Here is a 22279-nt window from a genome sequence, read left to right as displayed (position 1 = left end):
ACGGGATGGGATGCAAACCCTGGACATGCTCTCTTTAGCACCGTGCCCAAACAAAGATCGTTTCAGCTCCTCTAGCCCTATCAGTGACTCATGTGATTCGAGCATTCTTACTGACCGTGCAAGCCCGCCTTCATCTCATGCGTTGGTGGTATAGTGGTGAGTAAAGATGCCTTCCCAGCGGGGATTATTTGGACACTTTTTGTCTACATCTTCTCAAATGTGAGCACGAGAAAAGAGAATACCTAGAATGGGCTTGTCATTATTTGGGGACGGAAGGGACAATTGTGACTTTCACACCTCACGTTTGGAGTAAGGGAGTGACGAAAAGCACTTCAAACGTTCTTACTGACAGCGCAAGCCGGTGTCCACCACCTGCGTTGGTGGTATAGTGGTGAGCATAGCTGCCTTCCAAGCAGTTGACCTGGGTTCGATTCCCAGCCAACGCATTTCCTTTGGCTTGGGCTGAAGTCGAAGGAGCGCTCCTGTGACCTGTGGTTGCACCAGAAACTTTTGGATGGGTTGTTCGGCAGCAGAAAAGAACTGTCACTCCCCGTCGGGGAATCGAACCCCGGTCTTCCGCGTGACAGGCGGAGATACTGTCCACTATACTAACGAGGAGCTGCGCATGCAGGGCTTTGCCCCCAGCCACCGACACTGCCCCGACATCACGAAACAAAGCAAGGCTTTTTCTTACGCTGGCCCAGCCCTTACACCATAAAATACCAGATGGACCCATCATGAGCTGAAGTTGCTTAACATTTGGAATGCTGCACGTTACAGGGATTAATTTTGGACTCACTCTTTTTTTTGTTCTTTCTCCAGCTTCTCAGATAAAAGAGATTGCAGTGCCTTGATTGGGCTTGTAAATATTGGGCAACGGAGGGGATCGTTTCACTTTTGCTATTCCCATTTGGAGCGAGGGCGTGACAAAAAGCATGTGGGAAGTATCGGCACCCTTGATTACCCTTGGCGAGTGTAGTGGTTTACCACAGGGAGCGCACAGGCCCAAGGGGGTGGAGACGTAACTCGAGTTTCTCTTCATTATCGCATAAATCTTTCGCCTTTTACTAAAGATTTCCGTGGAGGGGAGCTTTTGCGAGTGATCTCTATTTTTGGGGGCTCTGCTCACAGCAGAGCTACGCTGGAATGTTTAAAACAGAGTGAATTTGACTGTCTGTCGACGCGCAATGGCAGGATGTGCAGCTGGTCATTGTCTGTGTTTGCAGCCTTTGCGGTTCTGGTGTCAAGTCTCCATATTTATTTAACCGGCGTGGAAAGACAGAGCTTTCTCGTACGGGATGGGATGCAAACCCTGGACATGCTCTCTTTAGCACCGTGCCCAAACAAAGATCGTTTCAGCTCCTCTAGCCCTATCAGTGACTCATGTGATTCGAGCATTCTTACTGACCGTGCAAGCCCGCCTTCATCTCATGCGTTGGTGGTATAGTGGTGAGTAAAGATGCCTTCCCAGCGGGGATTATTTGGACACTTTTTGTCTACATCTTCTCAAATGTGAGCACGAGAAAAGAGAATACCTAGAATGGGCTTGTCATTATTTGGGGACGGAAGGGACAATTGTGACTTTCACACCTCACGTTTGGAGTAAGGGAGTGACGAAAAGCACTTCAAACGTTCTTACTGACAGCGCAAGCCGGTGTCCACCACCTGCGTTGGTGGTATAGTGGTGAGCATAGCTGCCTTCCAAGCAGTTGACCTGGGTTCGATTCCCAGCCAACGCATTTCCTTTGGCTCGGGCTGAAGTCGAAGGAGCGCTCCTGTGACCTGTGGTTGCACCAGAAACTTTTGGATGGGTTGTTCGGCAGCAGAAAAGAACTGTCACTCCCCGTCGGGGAATCGAACCCCGGTCTTCCGCGTGACAGGCGGAGATACTGTCCACTATACTAACGAGGAGCTGCGCATGCAGGGCTTTGCCCCCAGCCACCGACACTGCCCCGACATCACGAAACAAAGCAAGGCTTTTTCTTACGCTGGCCCAGCCCTTACACCATAAAATACCAGATGGACCCATCATGAGCTGAAGTTGCTTAACATTTGGAATGCTGCACGTTACAGGGATTAATTTTGGACTCACTCTTTTTTTTGTTCTTTCTCCAGCTTCTCAGATAAAAGAGATTGCAGTGCCTTGATTGGGCTTGTAAATATTGGGCAACGGAGGGGATCGTTTCACTTTTGCTATTCCCATTTGGAGCGAGGGCGTGACAAAAAGCATGTGGGAAGTATCGGCACCCTTGATTACCCTTGGCGAGTGTAGTGGTTTACCACAGGGAGCGCACAGGCCCAAGGGGGTGGAGACGTAACTCGAGTTTCTCTTCATTATCGCATAAATCTTTCGCCTTTTACTAAAGATTTCCGTGGAGGGGAGCTTTTGCGAGTGATCTCTATTTTTGGGGGCTCTGCTCACAGCAGAGCTACGCTGGAATGTTTAAAACAGAGTGAATTTGACTGTCTGTCGACGCGCAATGGCAGGATGTGCAGCTGGTCATTGTCTGTGTTTGCAGCCTTTGCGGTTCTGGTGTCAAGTCTCCATATTTATTTAACCGGCGTGGAAAGACAGAGCTTTCTCGTACGGGATGGGATGCAAACCCTGGACATGCTCTCTTTAGCACCGTGCCCAAACAAAGATCGTTTCAGCTCCTCTAGCCCTATCAGTGACTCATGTGATTCGAGCATTCTTACTGACCGTGCAAGCCCGCCTTCATCTCATGCGTTGGTGGTATAGTGGTGAGTAAAGATGCCTTCCCAGCGGGGATTATTTGGACACTTTTTGTCTACATCTTCTCAAATGTGAGCACGAGAAAAGAGAATACCTAGAATGGGCTTGTCATTATTTGGGGACGGAAGGGACAATTGTGACTTTCACACCTCACGTTTGGAGTAAGGGAGTGACGAAAAGCACTTCAAACGTTCTTACTGACAGCGCAAGCCGGTTTCCACCACCTGCGTTGGTGGTATAGTGGTGAGCATAGCTGCCTTCCAAGCAGTTGACCTGGGTTCGATTCCCAGCCAACGCATTTCCTTTGGCTCGGGCTGAAGTCGAAGGAGCGCTCCTGTGACCTGTGGTTGCACCAGAAACTTTTGGATGGGTTGTTCGGCAGCAGAAAAGAACTGTCACTCCCCGTCGGGGAATCGAACCCCGGTCTTCCGCGTGACAGGCGGAGATACTGTCCACTATACTAACGAGGAGCTGCGCATGCAGGGCTTTGCCCCCAGCCACCGACACTGCCCCGACATCACGAAACAAAGCAAGGCTTTTTCTTACGCTGGCCCAGCCCTTACACCATAAAATACCAGATGGACCCATCATGAGCTGAAGTTGCTTAACATTTGGAATGCTGCACGTTACAGGGATTAATTTTGGACTCACTCTTTTTTTTGTTCTTTCTCCAGCTTCTCAGATAAAAGAGATTGCAGTGCCTTGATTGGGCTTGTAATTATTGGGCAACGGAGGGGATCGTTTCACTTTTGCTATTCCCATTTGGAGCGAGGGCGTGACAAAAAGCATGTGGGAAGTATCGGCACCCTTGATTACCCTTGGCGAGTGTAGTGGTTTACCACAGGGAGCGCACAGGCCCAAGGGGGTGGAGACGTAACTCGAGTTTCTCTTCATTATCGCATAAATCTTTCGCCTTTTACTAAAGATTTCCGTGGAGGGGAGCTTTTGCGAGTGATCTCTATTTTTGGGGGCTCTGCTCACAGCAGAGCTACGCTGGAATGTTTAAAACAGAGTGAATTTGACTGTCTGTCGACGCGCAATGGCAGGATGTGCAGCTGGTCATTGTCTGTGTTTGCAGCCTTTGCGGTTCTGGTGTCAAGTCTCCATATTTATTTAACCGGCGTGGAAAGACAGAGCTTTCTCGTACGGGATGGGATGCAAACCCTGGACATGCTCTCTTTAGCACCGTGCCCAAACAAAGATAGTTTCAGCTCCTCTAGCCCTATCAGTGACTCATGTGATTCGAGCATTCTTACTGACCGTGCAAGCCCGCCTTCATCTCATGCGTTGGTGGTATAGTGGTGAGTAAAGATGCCTTCCCAGCGGGGAATATTTGGACACTTTTTGTCTACATCTTCTCAAATGTGAGCACGAGAAAAGAGAATACCTAGAATGGGCTTGTCATTATTTGGGGACGGAAGGGACAATTGTGACTTTCACACCTCACGTTTGGAGTAAGGGAGTGACGAAAAGCACTTCAAACGTTCTTACTGACAGCGCAAGCCGGTGTCCACCACCTGCGTTGGTGGTATAGTGGTGAGCATAGCTGCCTTCCAAGCAGTTGACCTGGGTTCGATTCCAAGCCAACGCATTTCCTTTGGCTCGGGCTGAAGTCGAAGGAGCGCTCCTGTGACCTGTGGTTGCACCAGAAACTTTTGGATGGGTTGTTCGGCAGCAGAAAAGAACTGTCACTCCCCGTCGGGGAATCGAACCCCGGTCTTCCGCGTGACAGGCGGAGATACTGTCCACTATACTAACGAGGAGCTGCGCATGCAGGGCTTTGCCCCCAGCCACCGACACTGCCCCGACATCACGAAACAAAGCAAGGCTTTTTCTTACGCTGGCCCAGCCCTTACACCATAAAATACCAGATGGACCCATCATGAGCTGAAGTTGCTTAACATTTGGAATGCTGCACGTTACAGGGATTAATTTTGGACTCACTCTTTTTTTTGTTCTTTCTCCAGCTTCTCAGATAAAAGAGATTGCAGTGCCTTGATTGGGCTTGTAATTATTGGGCAACGGAGGGGATCGTTTCACTTTTGCTATTCCCATTTGGAGCGAGGGCGTGACAAAAAGCATGTGGGAAGTATCGGCACCCTTGATTACCCTTGGCGAGTGTAGTGGTTTACCACAGGGAGCGCACAGGCCCAAGGGGGTGGAGACGTAACTCGAGTTTCTCTTCATTATCGCATAAATCTTTCGCCTTTTACTAAAGATTTCCGTGGAGGGGAGCTTTTGCGAGTGATCTCTATTTTTGGGGGCTCTGCTCACAGCAGAGCTACGCTGGAATGTTTAAAACAGAGTGAATTTGACTGTCTGTCGACGTGCAATGGCAGGATGTGCAGCTGGTCATTGTCTGTGTTTGCAGCCTTTGCGGTTCTGGTGTCAAGTCTCCATATTTATTTAACCGGCGTGGAAAGACAGAGCTTTCTCGTACGGGATGGGATGCAAACCCTGGACATGCTCTCTTTAGCACCGTGCCCAAACAAAGATCGTTTCAGCTCCTCTAGCCCTATCAGTGACTCATGTGATTCGAGCATTCTTACTGACCGTGCAAGCCCGCCTTCATCTCATGCGTTGGTGGTATAGTGGTGAGTAAAGATGCCTTCCCAGCGGGGATTATTTGGACACTTTTTGTCTACATCTTCTCAAATGTGAGCACGAGAAAAGAGAATACCTAGAATAGGCTTGTCATTATTTGGGGACGGAAGGGACAATTGTGACTTTCACACCTCACGTTTGGAGTAAGGGAGTGACGAAAAGCACTTCAAACGTTCTTACTGACAGCGCAAGCCGGTGTCCACCACCTGCATTGGTGGTATAGTGGTGAGCATAGCTGCCTTCCAAGCAGTTGACCTGGGTTCGATTCCCAGCCAACGCATTTCCTTTGGCTCGGGCTGAAGTCGAAGGAGCGCTCCTGTGACCTCTGGTTGCACCAGAAACTTTTGGATGGGTTGTTCGGCAGCAGAAAAGAACTGTCACTCCCCGTCGGGGAATCGAACCCCGGTCTTCCGCGTGACAGGCGGAGATACTGTCCACTATACTAACGAGGAGCTGCGCATGCAGGGCTTTGCCCCCAGCCACCGACACTGCCCCGACATCACGAAACAAAGCAAGGCTTTTTCTTACGCTGGCCCAGCCCTTACACCATAAAATACCAGATGGACCCATCATGAGCTGAAGTTGCTTAACATTTGGAATGCTGCACGTTACAGGGATTAATTTTGGACTCACTCTTTTTTTTGTTCTTTCTCCAGCTTCTCAGATAAAAGAGATTGCAGTGCCTTGATTGGGCTTGTAATTATTGGGCAACGGAGGGGATCGTTTCACTTTTGCTATTCCCATTTGGAGCGAGGGCGTGACAAAAAGCATGTGGGAAGTATCGGCACCCTTGATTACCCTTGGCGAGTGTAGTGGTTTACCACAGGGAGCGCACAGGCCCAAGGGGGTGGAGACGTAACTCGAGTTTCTCTTCATTATCGCATAAATCTTTCGCCTTTTACTAAAGATTTCCGTGGAGGGGAGCTTTTGCGAGTGATCTCTATTTTTTGGGGCTCTGCTCACAGCAGAGCTACGCTGGAATGTTTAAAACAGAGTGAATTTGACTGTCTGTCGACGCGCAATGGCAGGATGTGCAGCTGGTCATTGTCTGTGTTTGCAGCCTTTGCGGTTCTGGTGTCAAGTCTCCATATTTATTTAACCGGCGTGGAAAGACAGAGCTTTCTCGTACGGGATGGGATGCAAACCCTGGACATGCTCTCTTTAGCACCGTGCCCAAACAAAGATAGTTTCAGCTCCTCTAGCCCTATCATGACTCATGTGATTCGAGCATTCTTACTGACCGTGCAAGCCCGCCTTCATCTCATGCGTTGGTGGTATAGTGGTGAGTAAAGATGCCTTCCCAGCGGGGAATATTTGGACACTTTTTGTCTACATCTTCTCAAATGTGAGCACGAGAAAAGAGAATACCTAGAATGGGCTTGTCATTATTTGGGGACGGAAGGGACAATTGTGACTTTCACACCTCACGTTTGGAGTAAGGGAGTGACGAAAAGCACTTCAAACGTTCTTACTGACAGCGCAAGCCGGTGTCCACCACCTGCGTTGGTGGTATAGTGGTGAGCATAGCTGCCTTCCAAGCAGTTGACCTGGGTTCGATTCCCAGCCAACGCATTTCCTTTGGCTCGGGCTGAAGTCGAAGGAGCGCTCCTGTGACCTGTGGTTGCACCAGAAACTTTTGGATGGGTTGTTCGGCAGCAGAAAAGAACTGTCACTCCCCGTCGGGGAATCGAACCCCGGTCTTCCGCGTGACAGGCGGAGATACTGTCCACTATACTAACGAGGAGCTGCGCATGCAGGGCTTTACCCCCAGCCACCGACACTGCCCCGACATCACGAAACAAAGCAAGGCTTTTTCTTACGCTGGCCCAGCCCTTACACCATAAAATACCAGATGGACCCATCATGAGCTGAAGTTGCTTAACATTTGGAATGCTGCACGTTACAGGGATTAATTTTGGACTCACTCTTTTTTTTGTTCTTTCTCCAGCTTCTCAGATAAAAGAGATTGCAGTGCCTTGATTGGGCTTGTAATTATTGGGCAACGGAGGGGATCGTTTCACTTTTGCTATTCCCATTTGGAGCGAGGGCGTGACAAAAAGCATGTGGGAAGTATCGGCACCCTTGATTACCCTTGGCGAGTGTAGTGGTTTACCACAGGGAGCGCACAGGCCCAAGGGGGTGGAGACGTAACTCGAGTTTCTCTTCATTATCGCATAAATCTTTCGCCTTTTACTAAAGATTTCCGTGGAGGGGAGCTTTTGCGAGTGATCTCTGTTTTTGGGGGCTCTGCTCACAGCAGAGCTACGCTGGAATGTTTAAAACAGAGTGAATTTGACTGTCTGTCGACGCGCAATGGCAGGATGTGCAGCTGGTCATTGTCTGTGTTTGCAGCCTTTGCGGTTCTGGTGTCAAGTCTCCATATTTATTTAACCGGCGTGGAAAGACAGAGCTTTCTCGTACGGGATGGGATGCAAACCCTGGACATGCTCTCTTTAGCACCGTGCCCAAACAAAGATCGTTTCAGCTCCTCTAGCCCTATCAATGACTCATGTGATTCGAGCATTCTTACTGACCGTGCAAGCCCGCCTTCATCTCATGCGTTGGTGGTATAGTGGTGAGTAAAGATGCCTTCCCAGCGGGGAATATTTGGACACTTTTTGTCTACATCTTCTCAAATGTGAGCACGAGTAAAGAGAATACCTAGAATGGGCTTGTCATTATTTGGGGACGGAAGGGACAATTGTGACTTTCACACCTCACGTTTGGAGTAAGGGAGTGACGAAAAGCACTTCAAACGTTCTTACTGACAGCGCAAGCCGGTGTCCACCACCTGCGTTGGTGGTATAGTGGTGAGCATAGCTGCCTTCCAAGCAGTTGACCTGGGTTCGATTCCCAGCCAACGCATTTCCTTTGGCTCGGGCTGAAGTCGAAGGAGCGCTCCTGTGACCTGTGGTTGCACCAGAAACTTTTGGATGGGTTGTTCGGCAGCAGAAAAGAACTGTCACTCCCCGTCGGGGAATCGAACCCCGGTCTTCCGCGTGACAGGCGGAGATACTGTCCACTATACTAACGAGGAGCTGCGCATGCAGGGCTTTACCCCCAGCCACCGACACTGCCCCGACATCACGAAACAAAGCAAGGCTTTTTCTTACGCTGGCCCAGCCCTTACACCATAAAATACCAGATGGACCCATCATGAGCTGAAGTTGCTTAACATTTGGAATGCTGCACGTTACAGGGATTAATTTTGGACTCACTCTTTTTTTTGTTCTTTCTCCAGCTTCTCAGATAAAAGAGATTGCAGTGCCTTGATTGGGCTTGTAATTATTGGGCAACGGAGGGGATCGTTTCACTTTTGCTATTCCCATTTGGAGCGAGGGCGTGACAAAAAGCATGTGGGAAGTATCGGCACCCTTGATTACCCTTGGCGAGTGTAGTGGTTTACCACAGGGAGCGCACAGGCCCAAGGGGGTGGAGACGTAACTCGAGTTTCTCTTCATTATCGCATAAATCTTTCGCCTTTTACTAAAGATTTCCGTGGAGGGGAGCTTTTGCGAGTGATCTCTATTTTTGGGGGCTCTGCTCACAGCAGAGCTACGCTGGAATGTTTAAAACAGAGTGAATTTGACTGTCTGTCGACGCGCAATGGCAGGATGTGCAGCTGGTCATTGTCTGTGTTTGCAGCCTTTGCGGTTCTGGTGTCAAGTCTCCATATTTATTTAACCGGCGTGGAAAGACAGAGCTTTCTCGTACGGGATGGGATGCAAACCCTGGACATGCTCTCTTTAGCACCGTGCCCAAACAAAGATCGTTTCAGCTCCTCTAGCCCTATCAGTGACTCATGTGATTCGAGCATTCTTACTGACCGTGCAAGCCCGCCTTCATCTCATGCGTTGGTGGTATAGTGGTGAGTAAAGATGCCTTCCCAGCGGGGATTATTTGGACACTTTTTGTCTACATCTTCTCAAATGTGAGCACGAGAAAAGAGAATACCTAGAATGGGCTTGTCATTATTTGGGGACGGAAGGGACAATTGTGACTTTCACACCTCACGTTTGGAGTAAGGGAGTGACGAAAAGCACTTCAAACGTTCTTACTGACAGCGCAAGCCGGTGTCCACCACCTGCGTTGGTGTTATAGTGGTGAGCATAGCTGCCTTCCAAGCAGTTGACCTGGGTTCGATTCCCAGCCAACGCATTTCCTTTGGCTCGGGCTGAAGTCGAAGGAGCGCTCCTGTGACCTGTGGTTGCACCAGAAACTTTTGGATGGGTTGTTCGGCAGCAGAAAAGAACTGTCACTCCCCGTCGGGGAATCGAACCCCGGTCTTCCGCGTGACAGGCGGAGATACTGTCCACTATACTAACGAGGAGCTGCGCATGCAGGGCTTTGCCCCCAGCCACCGACACTGCCCCGACATCACGAAACAAAGCAAGGCTTTTTCTTACGCTGGCCCAGCCCTTACACCATAAAATACCAGATGGACCCATCATGAGCTGAAGTTGCTTAACATTTGGAATGCTGCACGTTACAGGGATTAATTTTGGACTCACTCTTTTTTTTGTTCTTTCTCCAGCTTCTCAGATAAAAGAGATTGCAGTGCCTTGATTGGGCTTGTAATTATTGGGCAACGGAGGGGATCGTTTCACTTTTGCTATTCCCATTTGGAGCGAGGGCGTGACAAAAAGCATGTGGGAAGTATCGGCACCCTTGATTACCCTTGGCGAGTGTAGTGGTTTACCACAGGGAGCGCACAGGCCCAAGGGGGTGGAGACGTAACTCGAGTTTCTCTTCATTATCGCATAAATCTTTCGCCTTTTACTAAAGATTTCCGTGGAGGGGAGCTTTTGCGAGTGATCTCTATTTTTGGGGGCTCTGCTCACAGCAGAGCTACGCTGGAATGTTTAAAACAGAGTGAATTTGACTGTCTGTCGACGCGCAATGGCAGGATGTGCAGCTGGTCATTGTCTGTGTTTGCAGCCTTTGCGGTTCTGGTGTCAAGTCTCCATATTTATTTAACCGGCGTGGAAAGACAGAGCTTTCTCGTACGGGATGGGATGCAAACCCTGGACATGCTCTCTTTAGCACCGTGCCCAAACAAAGATCGTTTCAGCTCCTTTAGCCCTATCAGTGACTCATGTGATTCGAGCATTCTTACTGACCGTGCAAGCCCGCCTTCATCTCATGCGTTGGTGGTATAGTGGTGAGTAAAGATGCCTTCCCAGCGGGGATTATTTGGACACTTTTTGTCTACATCTTCTCAAATGTGAGCACGAGAAAAGAGAATACCTAGAATGGGCTTGTCATTATTTGGGGACGGAAGGGACAATTGTGACTTTCACACCTCACGTTTGGAGTAAGGGAGTGACGAAAAGCACTTCAAACGTTCTTACTGACAGCGCAAGCCAGTGTCCACCACCTGCGTTGGTGGTATAGTGGTGAGCATAGCTGCCTTCCAAGCAGTTGACCTGGGTTCGATTCCCAGCCAACGCATTTCCTTTGGCTCGGGCTGAAGTCGAAGGAGCGCTCCTGTGACCTGTGGTTGCACCAGAAACTTTTGGATGGGTTGTTCGGCAGCAGAAAAGAACTGTCACTCCCCGTCGGGGAATCGAACCCCGGTCTTCCGCGTGACAGGCGGAGATACTGTCCACTATACTAACGAGGAGCTGCGCATGCAGGGCTTTGCCCCCAGCCACCGACACTGCCCCGACATCACGAAACAAAGCAAGGCTTTTTCTTACGCTGGCCCAGCCCTTACACCATAAAATACCAGATGGACCCATCATGAGCTGAAGTTGCTTAACATTTGGAATGCTGCACGTTACAGGGATTAATTTTGGACTCACTCTTTTTTTTGTTCTTTCTCCAGCTTCTCAGATAAAAGAGATTGCAGTGCCTTGATTGGGCTTGTAATTATTGGGCAACGGAGGGGATCGTTTCACTTTTGCTATTCCCATTTGGAGCGAGGGCGTGACAAAAAGCATGTGGGAAGTATCGGCACCCTTGATTACCCTTGGCGAGTGTAGTGGTTTACCACAGGGAGCGCACAGGCCCAAGGGGGTGGAGACGTAACTCGAGTTTCTCTTCATTATCGCATAAATCTTTCGCCTTTTACTAAAGATTTCCGTGGAGGGGAGCTTTTGCGAGTGATCTCTATTTTTGGGGGCTCTGCTCACAGCAGAGCTACGCTGGAATGTTTAAAACAGAGTGAATTTGACTGTCTGTCGACGCGCAATGGCAGGATGTGCAGCTGGTCATTGTCTGTGTTTGCAGCCTTTGCGGTTCTGGTGTCAAGTCTCCATATTTATTTAACCGGCGTGGAAAGACAGAGCTTTCTCGTACGGGATGGGATGCAAACCCTGGACATGCTCTCTTTAGCACCGTGCCCAAACAAAGATCGTTTCAGCTCCTCTAGCCCTATCAGTGACTCATGTGATTCGAGCATTCTTACTGACCGTGCAAGCCCGCCTTCATCTCATGCGTTGGTGGTATAGTGGTGAGTAAAGATGCCTTCCCAGCGGGGATTATTTGGACACTTTTTGTCTACATCTTCTCAAATGTGAGCACGAGAAAAGAGAATACCTAGAATAGGCTTGTCATTATTTGGGGACGGAAGGGACAATTGTGACTTTCACACCTCACGTTTGGAGTAAGGGAGTGACGAAAAGCACTTCAAACGTTCTTACTGACAGCGCAAGCCGGTGTCCACCACCTGCATTGGTGGTATAGTGGTGAGCATAGCTGCCTTCCAAGCAGTTGACCTGGGTTCGATTCCCAGCCAACGCATTTCCTTTGGCTCGGGCTGAAGTCGAAGGAGCGCTCCTGTGACCTCTGGTTGCACCAGAAACTTTTGGATGGGTTGTTCGGCAGCAGAAAAGAACTGTCACTCCCCGTCGGGGAATCGAACCCCGGTATTCCGCGTGACAGGCGGAGATACTGTCCACTATACTAACGAGGAGCTGCGCATGCAGGGCTTTGCCCCCAGCCACCGACACTGCCCCGACATCACGAAACAAAGCAAGGCTTTTTCTTACGCTGGCCCAGCCCTTACACCATAAAATACCAGATGGACCCATCATGAGCTGAAGTTGCTTAACATTTGGAATGCTGCACGTTACAGGGATTAATTTTGGACTCACTCTTTTTTTTGTTCTTTCTCCAGCTTCTCAGATAAAAGAGATTGCAGTGCCTTGATTGGGCTTGTAATTATTGGGCAACGGAGGGGATCGTTTCACTTTTGCTATTCCCATTTGGAGCGAGGGCGTGACAAAAAGCATGTGGGAAGTATCGGCACCCTTGATTACCCTTGGCGAGTGTAGTGGTTTACCACAGGGAGCGCACAGGCCCAAGGGGGTGGAGACGTAACTCGAGTTTCTCTTCATTATCGCATAAATCTTTCGCCTTTTACTAAAGATTTCCGTGGAGGGGAGCTTTTGCGAGTGATCTCTATTTTTTGGGGCTCTGCTCACAGCAGAGCTACGCTGGAATGTTTAAAACAGAGTGAATTTGACTGTCTGTCGACGCGCAATGGCAGGATGTGCAGCTGGTCATTGTCTGTGTTTGCAGCCTTTGCGGTTCTGGTGTCAAGTCTCCATATTTATTTAACCGGCGTGGAAAGACAGAGCTTTCTCGTACGGGATGGGATGCAAACCCTGGACATGCTCTCTTTAGCACCGTGCCCAAACAAAGATAGTTTCAGCTCCTCTAGCCCTATCAGTGACTCATGTGATTCGAGCATTCTTACTGACCGTGCAAGCCCGCCTTCATCTCATGCGTTGGTGGTATAGTGGTGAGTAAAGATGCCTTCCCAGCGGGGAATATTTGGACACTTTTTGTCTACATCTTCTCAAATGTGAGCACGAGAAAAGAGAATACCTAGAATGGGCTTGTCATTATTTGGGGACGGAAGGGACAATTGTGACTTTCACACCTCACGTTTGGAGTAAGGGAGTGACGAAAAGCACTTCAAACGTTCTTACTGACAGCGCAAGCCGGTGTCCACCACCTGCGTTGGTGGTATAGTGGTGAGCATAGCTGCCTTCCAAGCAGTTGACCTGGGTTCGATTCCCAGCCAACGCATTTCCTTTGGCTCGGGCTGAAGTCGAAGGAGCGCTCCTGTGACCTGTGGTTGCACCAGAAACTTTTGGATGGGTTGTTCGGCAGCAGAAAAGAACTGTCACTCCCCGTCGGGGAATCGAACCCCGGTCTTCCGCGTGACAGGCGGAGATACTGTCCACTATACTAACGAGGAGCTGCGCATGCAGGGCTTTGCCCCCAGCCACCGACACTGCCCCGACATCACGAAACAAAGCAAGGCTTTTTCTTACGCTGGCCCAGCCCTTACACCATAAAATACCAGATGGACCCATCATGAGCTGAAGTTGCTTAACATTTGGAATGCTGCACGTTACAGGGATTAATTTTGGACTCACTCTTTTTTTTGTTCTTTCTCCAGCTTCTCAGATAAAAGAGATTGCAGTGCCTTGATTGGGCTTGTAATTATTGGGCAACGGAGGGGATCGTTTCACTTTTGCTATTCCCATTTGGAGTGAGGGCGTGACAAAAAGCATGTGGGAAGTATCGGCACCCTTGATTACCCTTGGCGAGTGTAGTGGTTTACCACAGGGAGCGCACAGGCCCAAGGGGGTGGAGACGTAACTCGAGTTTCTCTTCATTATCGCATAAATCTTTCGCCTTTTACTAAAGATTTCCGTGGAGGGGAGCTTTTGCGAGTGATCTCTATTTTTGGGGGCTCTGCTCACAGCAGAGCTACGCTGGAATGTTTAAAACAGAGTGAATTTGACTGTCTGTCGACGCGCAATGGCAGGATGTGCAGCTGGTCATTGTCTGTGTTTGCAGCCTTTGCGGTTCTGGTGTCAAGTCTCCATATTTATTTAACCGGCGTGGAAAGACAGAGCTTTCTCGTACGGGATGGGATGCAAACCCTGGACATGCTCTCTTTAGCACCGTGCCCAAACAAAGATAGTTTCAGCTCCTCTAGCCCTATCAGTGACTCATGTGATTCGAGCATTCTTACTGACCGTGCAAGCCCGCCTTCATCTCATGCGTTGGTGGTATAGTGGTGAGTAAAGATGCCTTCCCAGCGGGGATTATTTGGACACTTTTTGTCTACATCTTCTCAAATGTGAGCACGAGAAAAGAGAATACCTAGAATAGGCTTGTCATTATTTGGGGACGGAAGGGACAATTGTGACTTTCACACCTCACGTTTGGAGTAAGGGAGTGACGAAAAGCACTTCAAACGTTCTTACTGACAGCGCAAGCCGGTGTCCACCACCTGCATTGGTGGTATAGTGGTGAGCATAGCTGCCTTCCAAGCAGTTGACCTGGGTTCGATTCCCAGCCAACGCATTTCCTTTGGCTCGGGCTGAAGTCGAAGGAGCGCTCCTGTGACCTCTGGTTGCACCAGAAACTTTTGGATGGGTTGTTCGGCAGCAGAAAAGAACTGTCACTCCCCGTCGGGGAATCGAACCCCGGTCTTCCGCGTGACAGGCGGAGATACTGTCCACTATACTAACGAGGAGCTGCGCATGCAGGGCTTTGCCCCCAGCCACCGACACTGCCCCGACATCACGAAACAAAGCAAGGCTTTTTCTTACGCTGGCCCAGCCCTTACACCATAAAATACCAGATGGACCCATCATGAGCTGAAGTTGCTTAACATTTGGAATGCTGCACGTTACAGGGATTAATTTTGGACTCACTCTTTTTTTTGTTCTTTCTCCAGCTTCTCAGATAAAAGAGATTGCAGTGCCTTGATTGGGCTTGTAATTATTGGGCAACGGAGGGGATCGTTTCACTTTTGCTATTCCCATTTGGAGCGAGGGCGTGACAAAAAGCATGTGGGAAGTATCGGCACCCTTGATTACCCTTGGCGAGTGTAGTGGTTTACCACAGGGAGCGCACAGGCCCAAGGGGGTGGAGACGTAACTCGAGTTTTTCTTCATTATCGCATAAATCTTTCGCCTTTTACTAAAGATTTCCGTGGAGGGGAGCTTTTGCGAGTGATCTCTATTTTTTGGGGCTCTGCTCACAGCAGAGCTACGCTGGAATGTTTAAAACAGAGTGAATTTGACTGTCTGTCGACGCGCAATGGCAGGATGTGCAGCTGGTCATTGTCTGTGTTTGCAGCCTTTGCGGTTCTGGTGTCAAGTCTCCATATTTATTTAACCGGCGTGGAAAGACAGAGCTTTCTCGTACGGGATGGGATGCAAACCCTGGACATGCTCTCTTTAGCACCGTGCCCAAACAAAGATAGTTTCAGCTCCTCTAGCCCTATCAGTGACTCATGTGATTCGAGCATTCTTACTGACCGTGCAAGCCCGCCTTCATCTCATGCGTTGGTGGTATAGTGGTGAGTAAAGATGCCTTCCCAGCGGGGAATATTTGGACACTTTTTGTCTACATCTTCTCAAATGTGAGCACGAGAAAAGAGAATACCTAGAATGGGCTTGTCATTATTTGGGGACGGAAGGGACAATTGTGACTTTCACACCTCACGTTTGGAGTAAGGGAGTGACGAAAAGCACTTCAAACGTTCTTACTGACAGCGCAAGCCGGTGTCCACCACCTGCGTTGGTGGTATAGTGGTGAGCATAGCTGCCTTCCAAGCAGTTGACCTGGGTTCGATTCCCAGCCAACGCATTTCCTTTGGCTCGGGCTGAAGTCGAAGGAGCGCTCCTGTGACCTGTGGTTGCACCAGAAACTTTTGGATGGGTTGTTCGGCAGCAGAAAAGAACTGTCACTCCCCGTCGGGGAATCGAACCCCGGTCTTCCGCGTGACAGGCGGAGATACTGTCCACTATACTAACGAGGAGCTGCGCATGCAGGGCTTTACCCCCAGCCACCGACACTGCCCCGACATCACGAAACAAAGCAAGGCTTTTTCTTACGCTGGCCCAGCCCTTACACCATAAAATACCAGATGGACCCATCATGAGCTGAAGTTGCTTAACATTTGGAATGCTGCACGTTACAGGGATTAATTTTGGACTCACTCTTTTTTTTGTTCTTTCTCCAGCTTCTCAGATAAAAGAGATTGCAGTGCCTTGATTGGGCTTGTAATTATTGGGCAACGGAGGGGATCGTTTCACTTTTGCTATTCCCATTTGGAGCGAGGGCGTGACAAAAAGCATGTGGGAAGTATCGGCACCCTTGATTACCCTTGGCGAGTGTAGTGGTTTACCACAGGGAGCGCACAGGCCCAAGGGGGTGGAGACGTAACTCGAGTTTCTCTTCATTATCGCATAAATCTTTCGCCTTTTACTAAAGATTTCCGTGGAGGGGAGCTTTTGCGAGTGATCTCTGTTTTTGGGGGCTCTGCTCACAGCAGAGCTACGCTGGAATGTTTAAAACAGAGTGAATTTGACTGTCTGTCGACGCGCAATGGCAGGATGTGCAGCTGGTCATTGTCTGTGTTTGCAGCCTTTGCGGTTCTGGTGTCAAGTCTCCATATTTATTTAACCGGCGTGGAAAGACAGAGCTTTCTCGTACGGGATGGGATGCAAACCCTGGACATGCTCTCTTTAGCACCGTGCCCAAACAAAGATCGTTTCAGCTCCTCTAGCCCTATCAATGACTCATGTGATTCGAGCATTCTTACTGACCGTGCAAGCCCGCCTTCATCTCATGCGTTGGTGGTATAGTGGTGAGTAAAGATGCCTTCCCAGCGGGGAATATTTGGACACTTTTTGTCTACATCTTCTCAAATGTGAGCACGAGTAAAGAGAATACCTAGAATGGGCTTGTCATTATTTGGGGACGGAAGGGACAATTGTGACTTTCACACCTCACGTTTGGAGTAAGGGAGTGACGAAAAGCACTTCAAACGTTCTTACTGACAGCGCAAGCCGGTGTCCACCACCTGCGTTGGTGGTATAGTGGTGAGCATAGCTGCCTTCCAAGCAGTTGACCTGGGTTCGATTCCCAGCCAACGCATTTCCTTTGGCTCGGGCTGAAGTCGAAGGAGCGCTCCTGTGACCTGTGGTTGCACCAGAAACTTTTGGATGGGTTGTTCGGCAGCAGAAAAGAACTGTCACTCCCCGTCGGGGAATCGAACCCCGGTCTTCCGCGTGACAGGCGGAGATACTGTCCACTATACTAACGAGGAGCTGCGCATGCAGGGCTTTGCCCCCAGCCACCGACACTGCCCCGACATCACGAAACAAAGCAAGGCTTTTTCTTACGCTGGCCCAGCCCTTACACCATAAAATACCAGATGGACCCATCATGAGCTGAAGTTGCTTAACATTTGGAATGCTGCACGTTACAGGGATTAATTTTGGACTCACTCTTTTTTTTGTTCTTTCTCCAGCTTCTCAGATAAAAGAGATTGCAGTGCCTTGATTGGGCTTGTAATTATTGGGCAACGGAGGGGATCGTTTCACTTTTGCTATTCCCATTTGGAGCGAGGGCGTGACAAAAAGCATGTGGGAAGTATCGGCACCCTTGATTACCCTTGGCGAGTGTAGTGGTTTACCACAGGGAGCGCACAGGCCCAAGGGGGTGGAGACGTAACTCGAGTTTCTCTTCATTATCGCATAAATCTTTCGCCTTTTACTAAAGATTTCCGTGGAGGGGAGCTTTTGCGAGTGATCTCTATTTTTGGGGGCTCTGCTCACAGCAGAGCTACGCTGGAATGTTTAAAACAGAGTGAATTTGACTGTCTGTCGACGCGCAATGGCAGGATGTGCAGCTGGTCATTGTCTGTGTTTGCAGCCTTTGCGGTTCTGGTGTCAAGTCTCCATATTTATTTAACCGGCGTGGAAAGACAGAGCTTTCTCGTACGGGATGGGATGCAAACCCTGGACATGCTCTCTTTAGCACCGTGCCCAAACAAAGATCGTTTCAGCTCCTCTAGCCCTATCAGTGACTCATGTGATTCGAGCATTCTTACTGACCGTGCAAGCCCGCCTTCATCTCATGCGTTGGTGGTATAGTGGTGAGTAAAGATGCCTTCCCAGCGGGGATTATTTGGACACTTTTTGTCTACATCTTCTCAAATGTGAGCACGAGAAAAGAGAATACCTAGAATGGGCTTGTCATTATTTGGGGACGGAAGGGACAATTGTGACTTTCACACCTCACGTTTGGAGTAAGGGAGTGACGAAAAGCACTTCAAACGTTCTTACTGACAGCGCAAGCCGGTGTCCACCACCTGCGTTGGTGGTATAGTGGTGAGCATAGCTGCCTTCCAAGCAGTTGACCTGGGTTCGATTCCCAGCCAACGCATTTCCTTTGGCTCGGGCTGAAGTCGAAGGAGCGCTCCTGTGACCTGTGGTTGCACCAGAAACTTTTGGATGGGTTGTTCGGCAGCAGAAAAGAACTGTCACTCCCCGTCGGGGAATCGAACCCCGGTCTTCCGCGTGACAGGCGGAGATACTGTCCACTATACTAACGAGGAGCTGCGCATGCAGGGCTTTGCCCCCAGCCACCGACACTGCCCCGACATCACGAAACAAAGCAAGGCTTTTTCTTACGCTGGCCCAGCCCTTACACCATAAAATACCAGATGGACCCATCATGAGCTGAAGTTGCTTAACATTTGGAATGCTGCACGTTACAGGGATTAATTTTGGACTCACTCTTTTTTTTGTTCTTTCTCCAGCTTCTCAGATAAAAGAGATTGCAGTGCCTTGATTGGGCTTGTAATTATTGGGCAACGGAGGGGATCGTTTCACTTTTGCTATTCCCATTTGGAGCGAGGGCGTGACAAAAAGCATGTGGGAAGTATCGGCACCCTTGATTACCCTTGGCGAGTGTAGTGGTTTACCACAGGGAGCGCACAGGCCCAAGGGGGTGGAGACGTAACTCGAGTTTCTCTTCATTATCGCATAAATCTTTCGCCTTTTACTAAAGATTTCCGTGGAGGGGAGCTTTTGCGAGTGATCTCTATTTTTGGGGGCTCTGCTCACAGCAGAGCTACGCTGGAATGTTTAAAACAGAGTGAATTTGACTGTCTGTCGACGCGCAATGGCAGGATGTGCAGCTGGTCATTGTCTGTGTTTGCAGCCTTTGCGGTTCTGGTGTCAAGTCTCCATATTTATTTAACCGGCGTGGAAAGACAGAGCTTTCTCGTACGGGATGGGATGCAAACCCTGGACATGCTCTCTTTAGCACCGTGCCCAAACAAAGATCGTTTCAGCTCCTCTAGCCCTATCAGTGACTCATGTGATTCGAGCATTCTTACTGACCGTGCAAGCCCGCCTTCATCTCATGCGTTGGTGGTATAGTGGTGAGTAAAGATGCCTTCCCAGCGGGGATTATTTGGACACTTTTTGTCTACATCTTCTCAAATGTGAGCACGAGAAAAGAGAATACCTAGAATGGGCTTGTCATTATTTGGGGACGGAAGGGACAATTGTGACTTTCACACCTCACGTTTGGAGTAAGGGAGTGACGAAAAGCACTTCAAACGTTCTTACTGACAGCGCAAGCCGGTGTCCACCACCTGCGTTGGTGGTATAGTGGTGAGCATAGCTGCCTTCCAAGCAGTTGACCTGGGTTCGATTCCCAGCCAACGCATTTCCTTTGGCTCGGGCTGAAGTCGAAGGAGCGCTCCTGTGACCTGTGGTTGCACCAGAAACTTTTGGATGGGTTGTTCGGCAGCAGAAAAGAACTGTCACTCCCCGTCGGGGAATCGAACCCCGGTCTTCCGCGTGACAGGCGGAGATACTGTCCACTATACTAACGAGGAGCTGCGCATGCAGGGCTTTGCCCCCAGCCACCGACACTGCCCCGACATCACGAAACAAAGCAAGGCTTTTTCTTACGCTGGCCCAGCCCTTACACCATAAAATACCAGATGGACCCATCATGAGCTGAAGTTGCTTAACATTTGGAATGCTGCACGTTACAGGGATTAATTTTGGACTCACTCTTTTTTTTGTTCTTTCTCCAGCTTCTCAGATAAAAGAGATTGCAGTGCCTTGATTGGGCTTGTAATTATTGGGCAACGGAGGGGATCGTTTCACTTTTGCTATTCCCATTTGGAGCGAGGGCGTGACAAAAAGCATGTGGGAAGTATCGGCACCCTTGATTACCCTTGGCGAGTGTAGTGGTTTACCACAGGGAGCGCACAGGCCCAAGGGGGTGGAGACGTAACTCGAGTTTCTCTTCATTATCGCATAAATCTTTCGCCTTTTACTAAAGATTTCCGTGGAGGGGAGCTTTTGCGAGTGATCTCTATTTTTGGGGGCTCTGCTCACAGCAGAGCTACGCTGGAATGTTTAAAACAGAGTGAATTTGACTGTCTGTCGACGCGCAATGGCAGGATGTGCAGCTGGTCATTGTCTGTGTTTGCAGCCTTTGCGGTTCTGGTGTCAAGTCTCCATATTTATTTAACCGGCGTGGAAAGACAGAGCTTTCTCGTACGGGATGGGATGCAAACCCTGGACATGCTCTCTTTAGCACCGTGCCCAAACAAAGATCGTTTCAGCTCCTCTAGCCCTATCAGTGACTCATGTGATTCGAGCATTCTTACTGACCGTGCAAGCCCGCCTTCATCTCATGCGTTGGTGGTATAGTGGTGAGTAAAGATGCCTTCCCAGCGGGGATTATTTGGACACTTTTTGTCTACATCTTCTCAAATGTGAGCACGAGAAAAGAGAATACCTAGAATGGGCTTGTCATTATTTGGGGACGGAAGGGACAATTGTGACTTTCACACCTCACGTTTGGAGTAAGGGAGTGACGAAAAGCACTTCAAACGTTCATACTGACAGCGCAAGCCGGTGTCCACCACCTGCGTTGGTGGTATAGTGGTGAGCATAGCTGCCTTCCAAGCAGTTGACCTGGGTTCGATTCCCAGCCAACGCATTTCCTTTGGCTCGGGCTGAAGTCGAAGGAGCGCTCCTGTGACCTGTGGTTGCACCAGAAACTTTTGGATGGGTTGTTCGGCAGCAGAAAAGAACTGTCACTCCCCGTCGGGGAATCGAACCCCGGTCTTCCGCGTGACAGGCGGAGATACTGTCCACTATACTAACGAGGAGCTGCGCATGCAGGGCTTTGCCCCCAGCCACCGACACTGCCCCGACATCACGAAACAAAGCAAGGCTTTTTCTTACGCTGGCCCAGCCCTTACACCATAAAATACCAGATGGACCCATCATGAGCTGAAGTTGCTTAACATTTGGAATGCTGCACGTTACAGGGATTAATTTTGGACTCACTCTTTTTTTTGTTCTTTCTCCAGCTTCTCAGATAAAAGAGATTGCAGTGCCTTGATTGGGCTTGTAATTATTGGGCAACGGAGGGGATCGTTTCACTTTTGCTATTCCCATTTGGAGCGAGGGCGTGACAAAAAGCATGTGGGAAGTATCGGCACCCTTGATTACCCTTGGCGAGTGTAGTGGTTTACCACAGGGAGCGCACAGGCCCAAGGGGGTGGAGACGTAACTCGAGTTTCTCTTCATTATCGCATAAATCTTTCGCCTTTTACTAAAGGTTTCCGTGGAGGGGAGCTTTTGCGAGTGATCTCTATTTTTGGGGGCTCTGCTCACAGCAGAGCTACGCTGGAATGTTTAAAACAGAGTGAATTTGACTGTCTGTCGACGCGCAATGGCAGGATGTGCAGCTGGTCATTGTCTGTGTTTGCAGCCTTTGCGGTTCTGGTGTCAAGTCTCCATATTTATTTAACCGGCGTGGAAAGACAGAGCTTTCTCGTACGGGATGGGATGCAAACCCTGGACATGCTCTCTTTAGCACCGTGCCCAAACAAAGATCGTTTCAGCTCCTCTAGCCCTATCAGTGACTCATGTGATTCTAGCATTCTTACTGACCGTGCAAGCCCGCCTTCATCTCATGCGTTGGTGGTATAGTGGTGAGTAAAGATGCCTTCCCAGCGGGGATTATTTGGACACTTTTTGTCTACATCTTCTCAAATGTGAGCACGAGAAAAGAGAATACCTAGAATGGGCTTGTCATTATTTGGGGACGGAAGGGACAATTGTGACTTTCACACCT

This window comes from Barbus barbus (assembly GCF_936440315.1).
Source record: "Barbus barbus genome assembly, chromosome: 24".
Classification (NCBI taxonomy): Eukaryota; Metazoa; Chordata; class Actinopteri; order Cypriniformes; family Cyprinidae; genus Barbus; species Barbus barbus.
The sequence above is the reverse complement of the archived record's forward strand: the minus strand, read 5'-3'. Positions refer to the sequence as shown.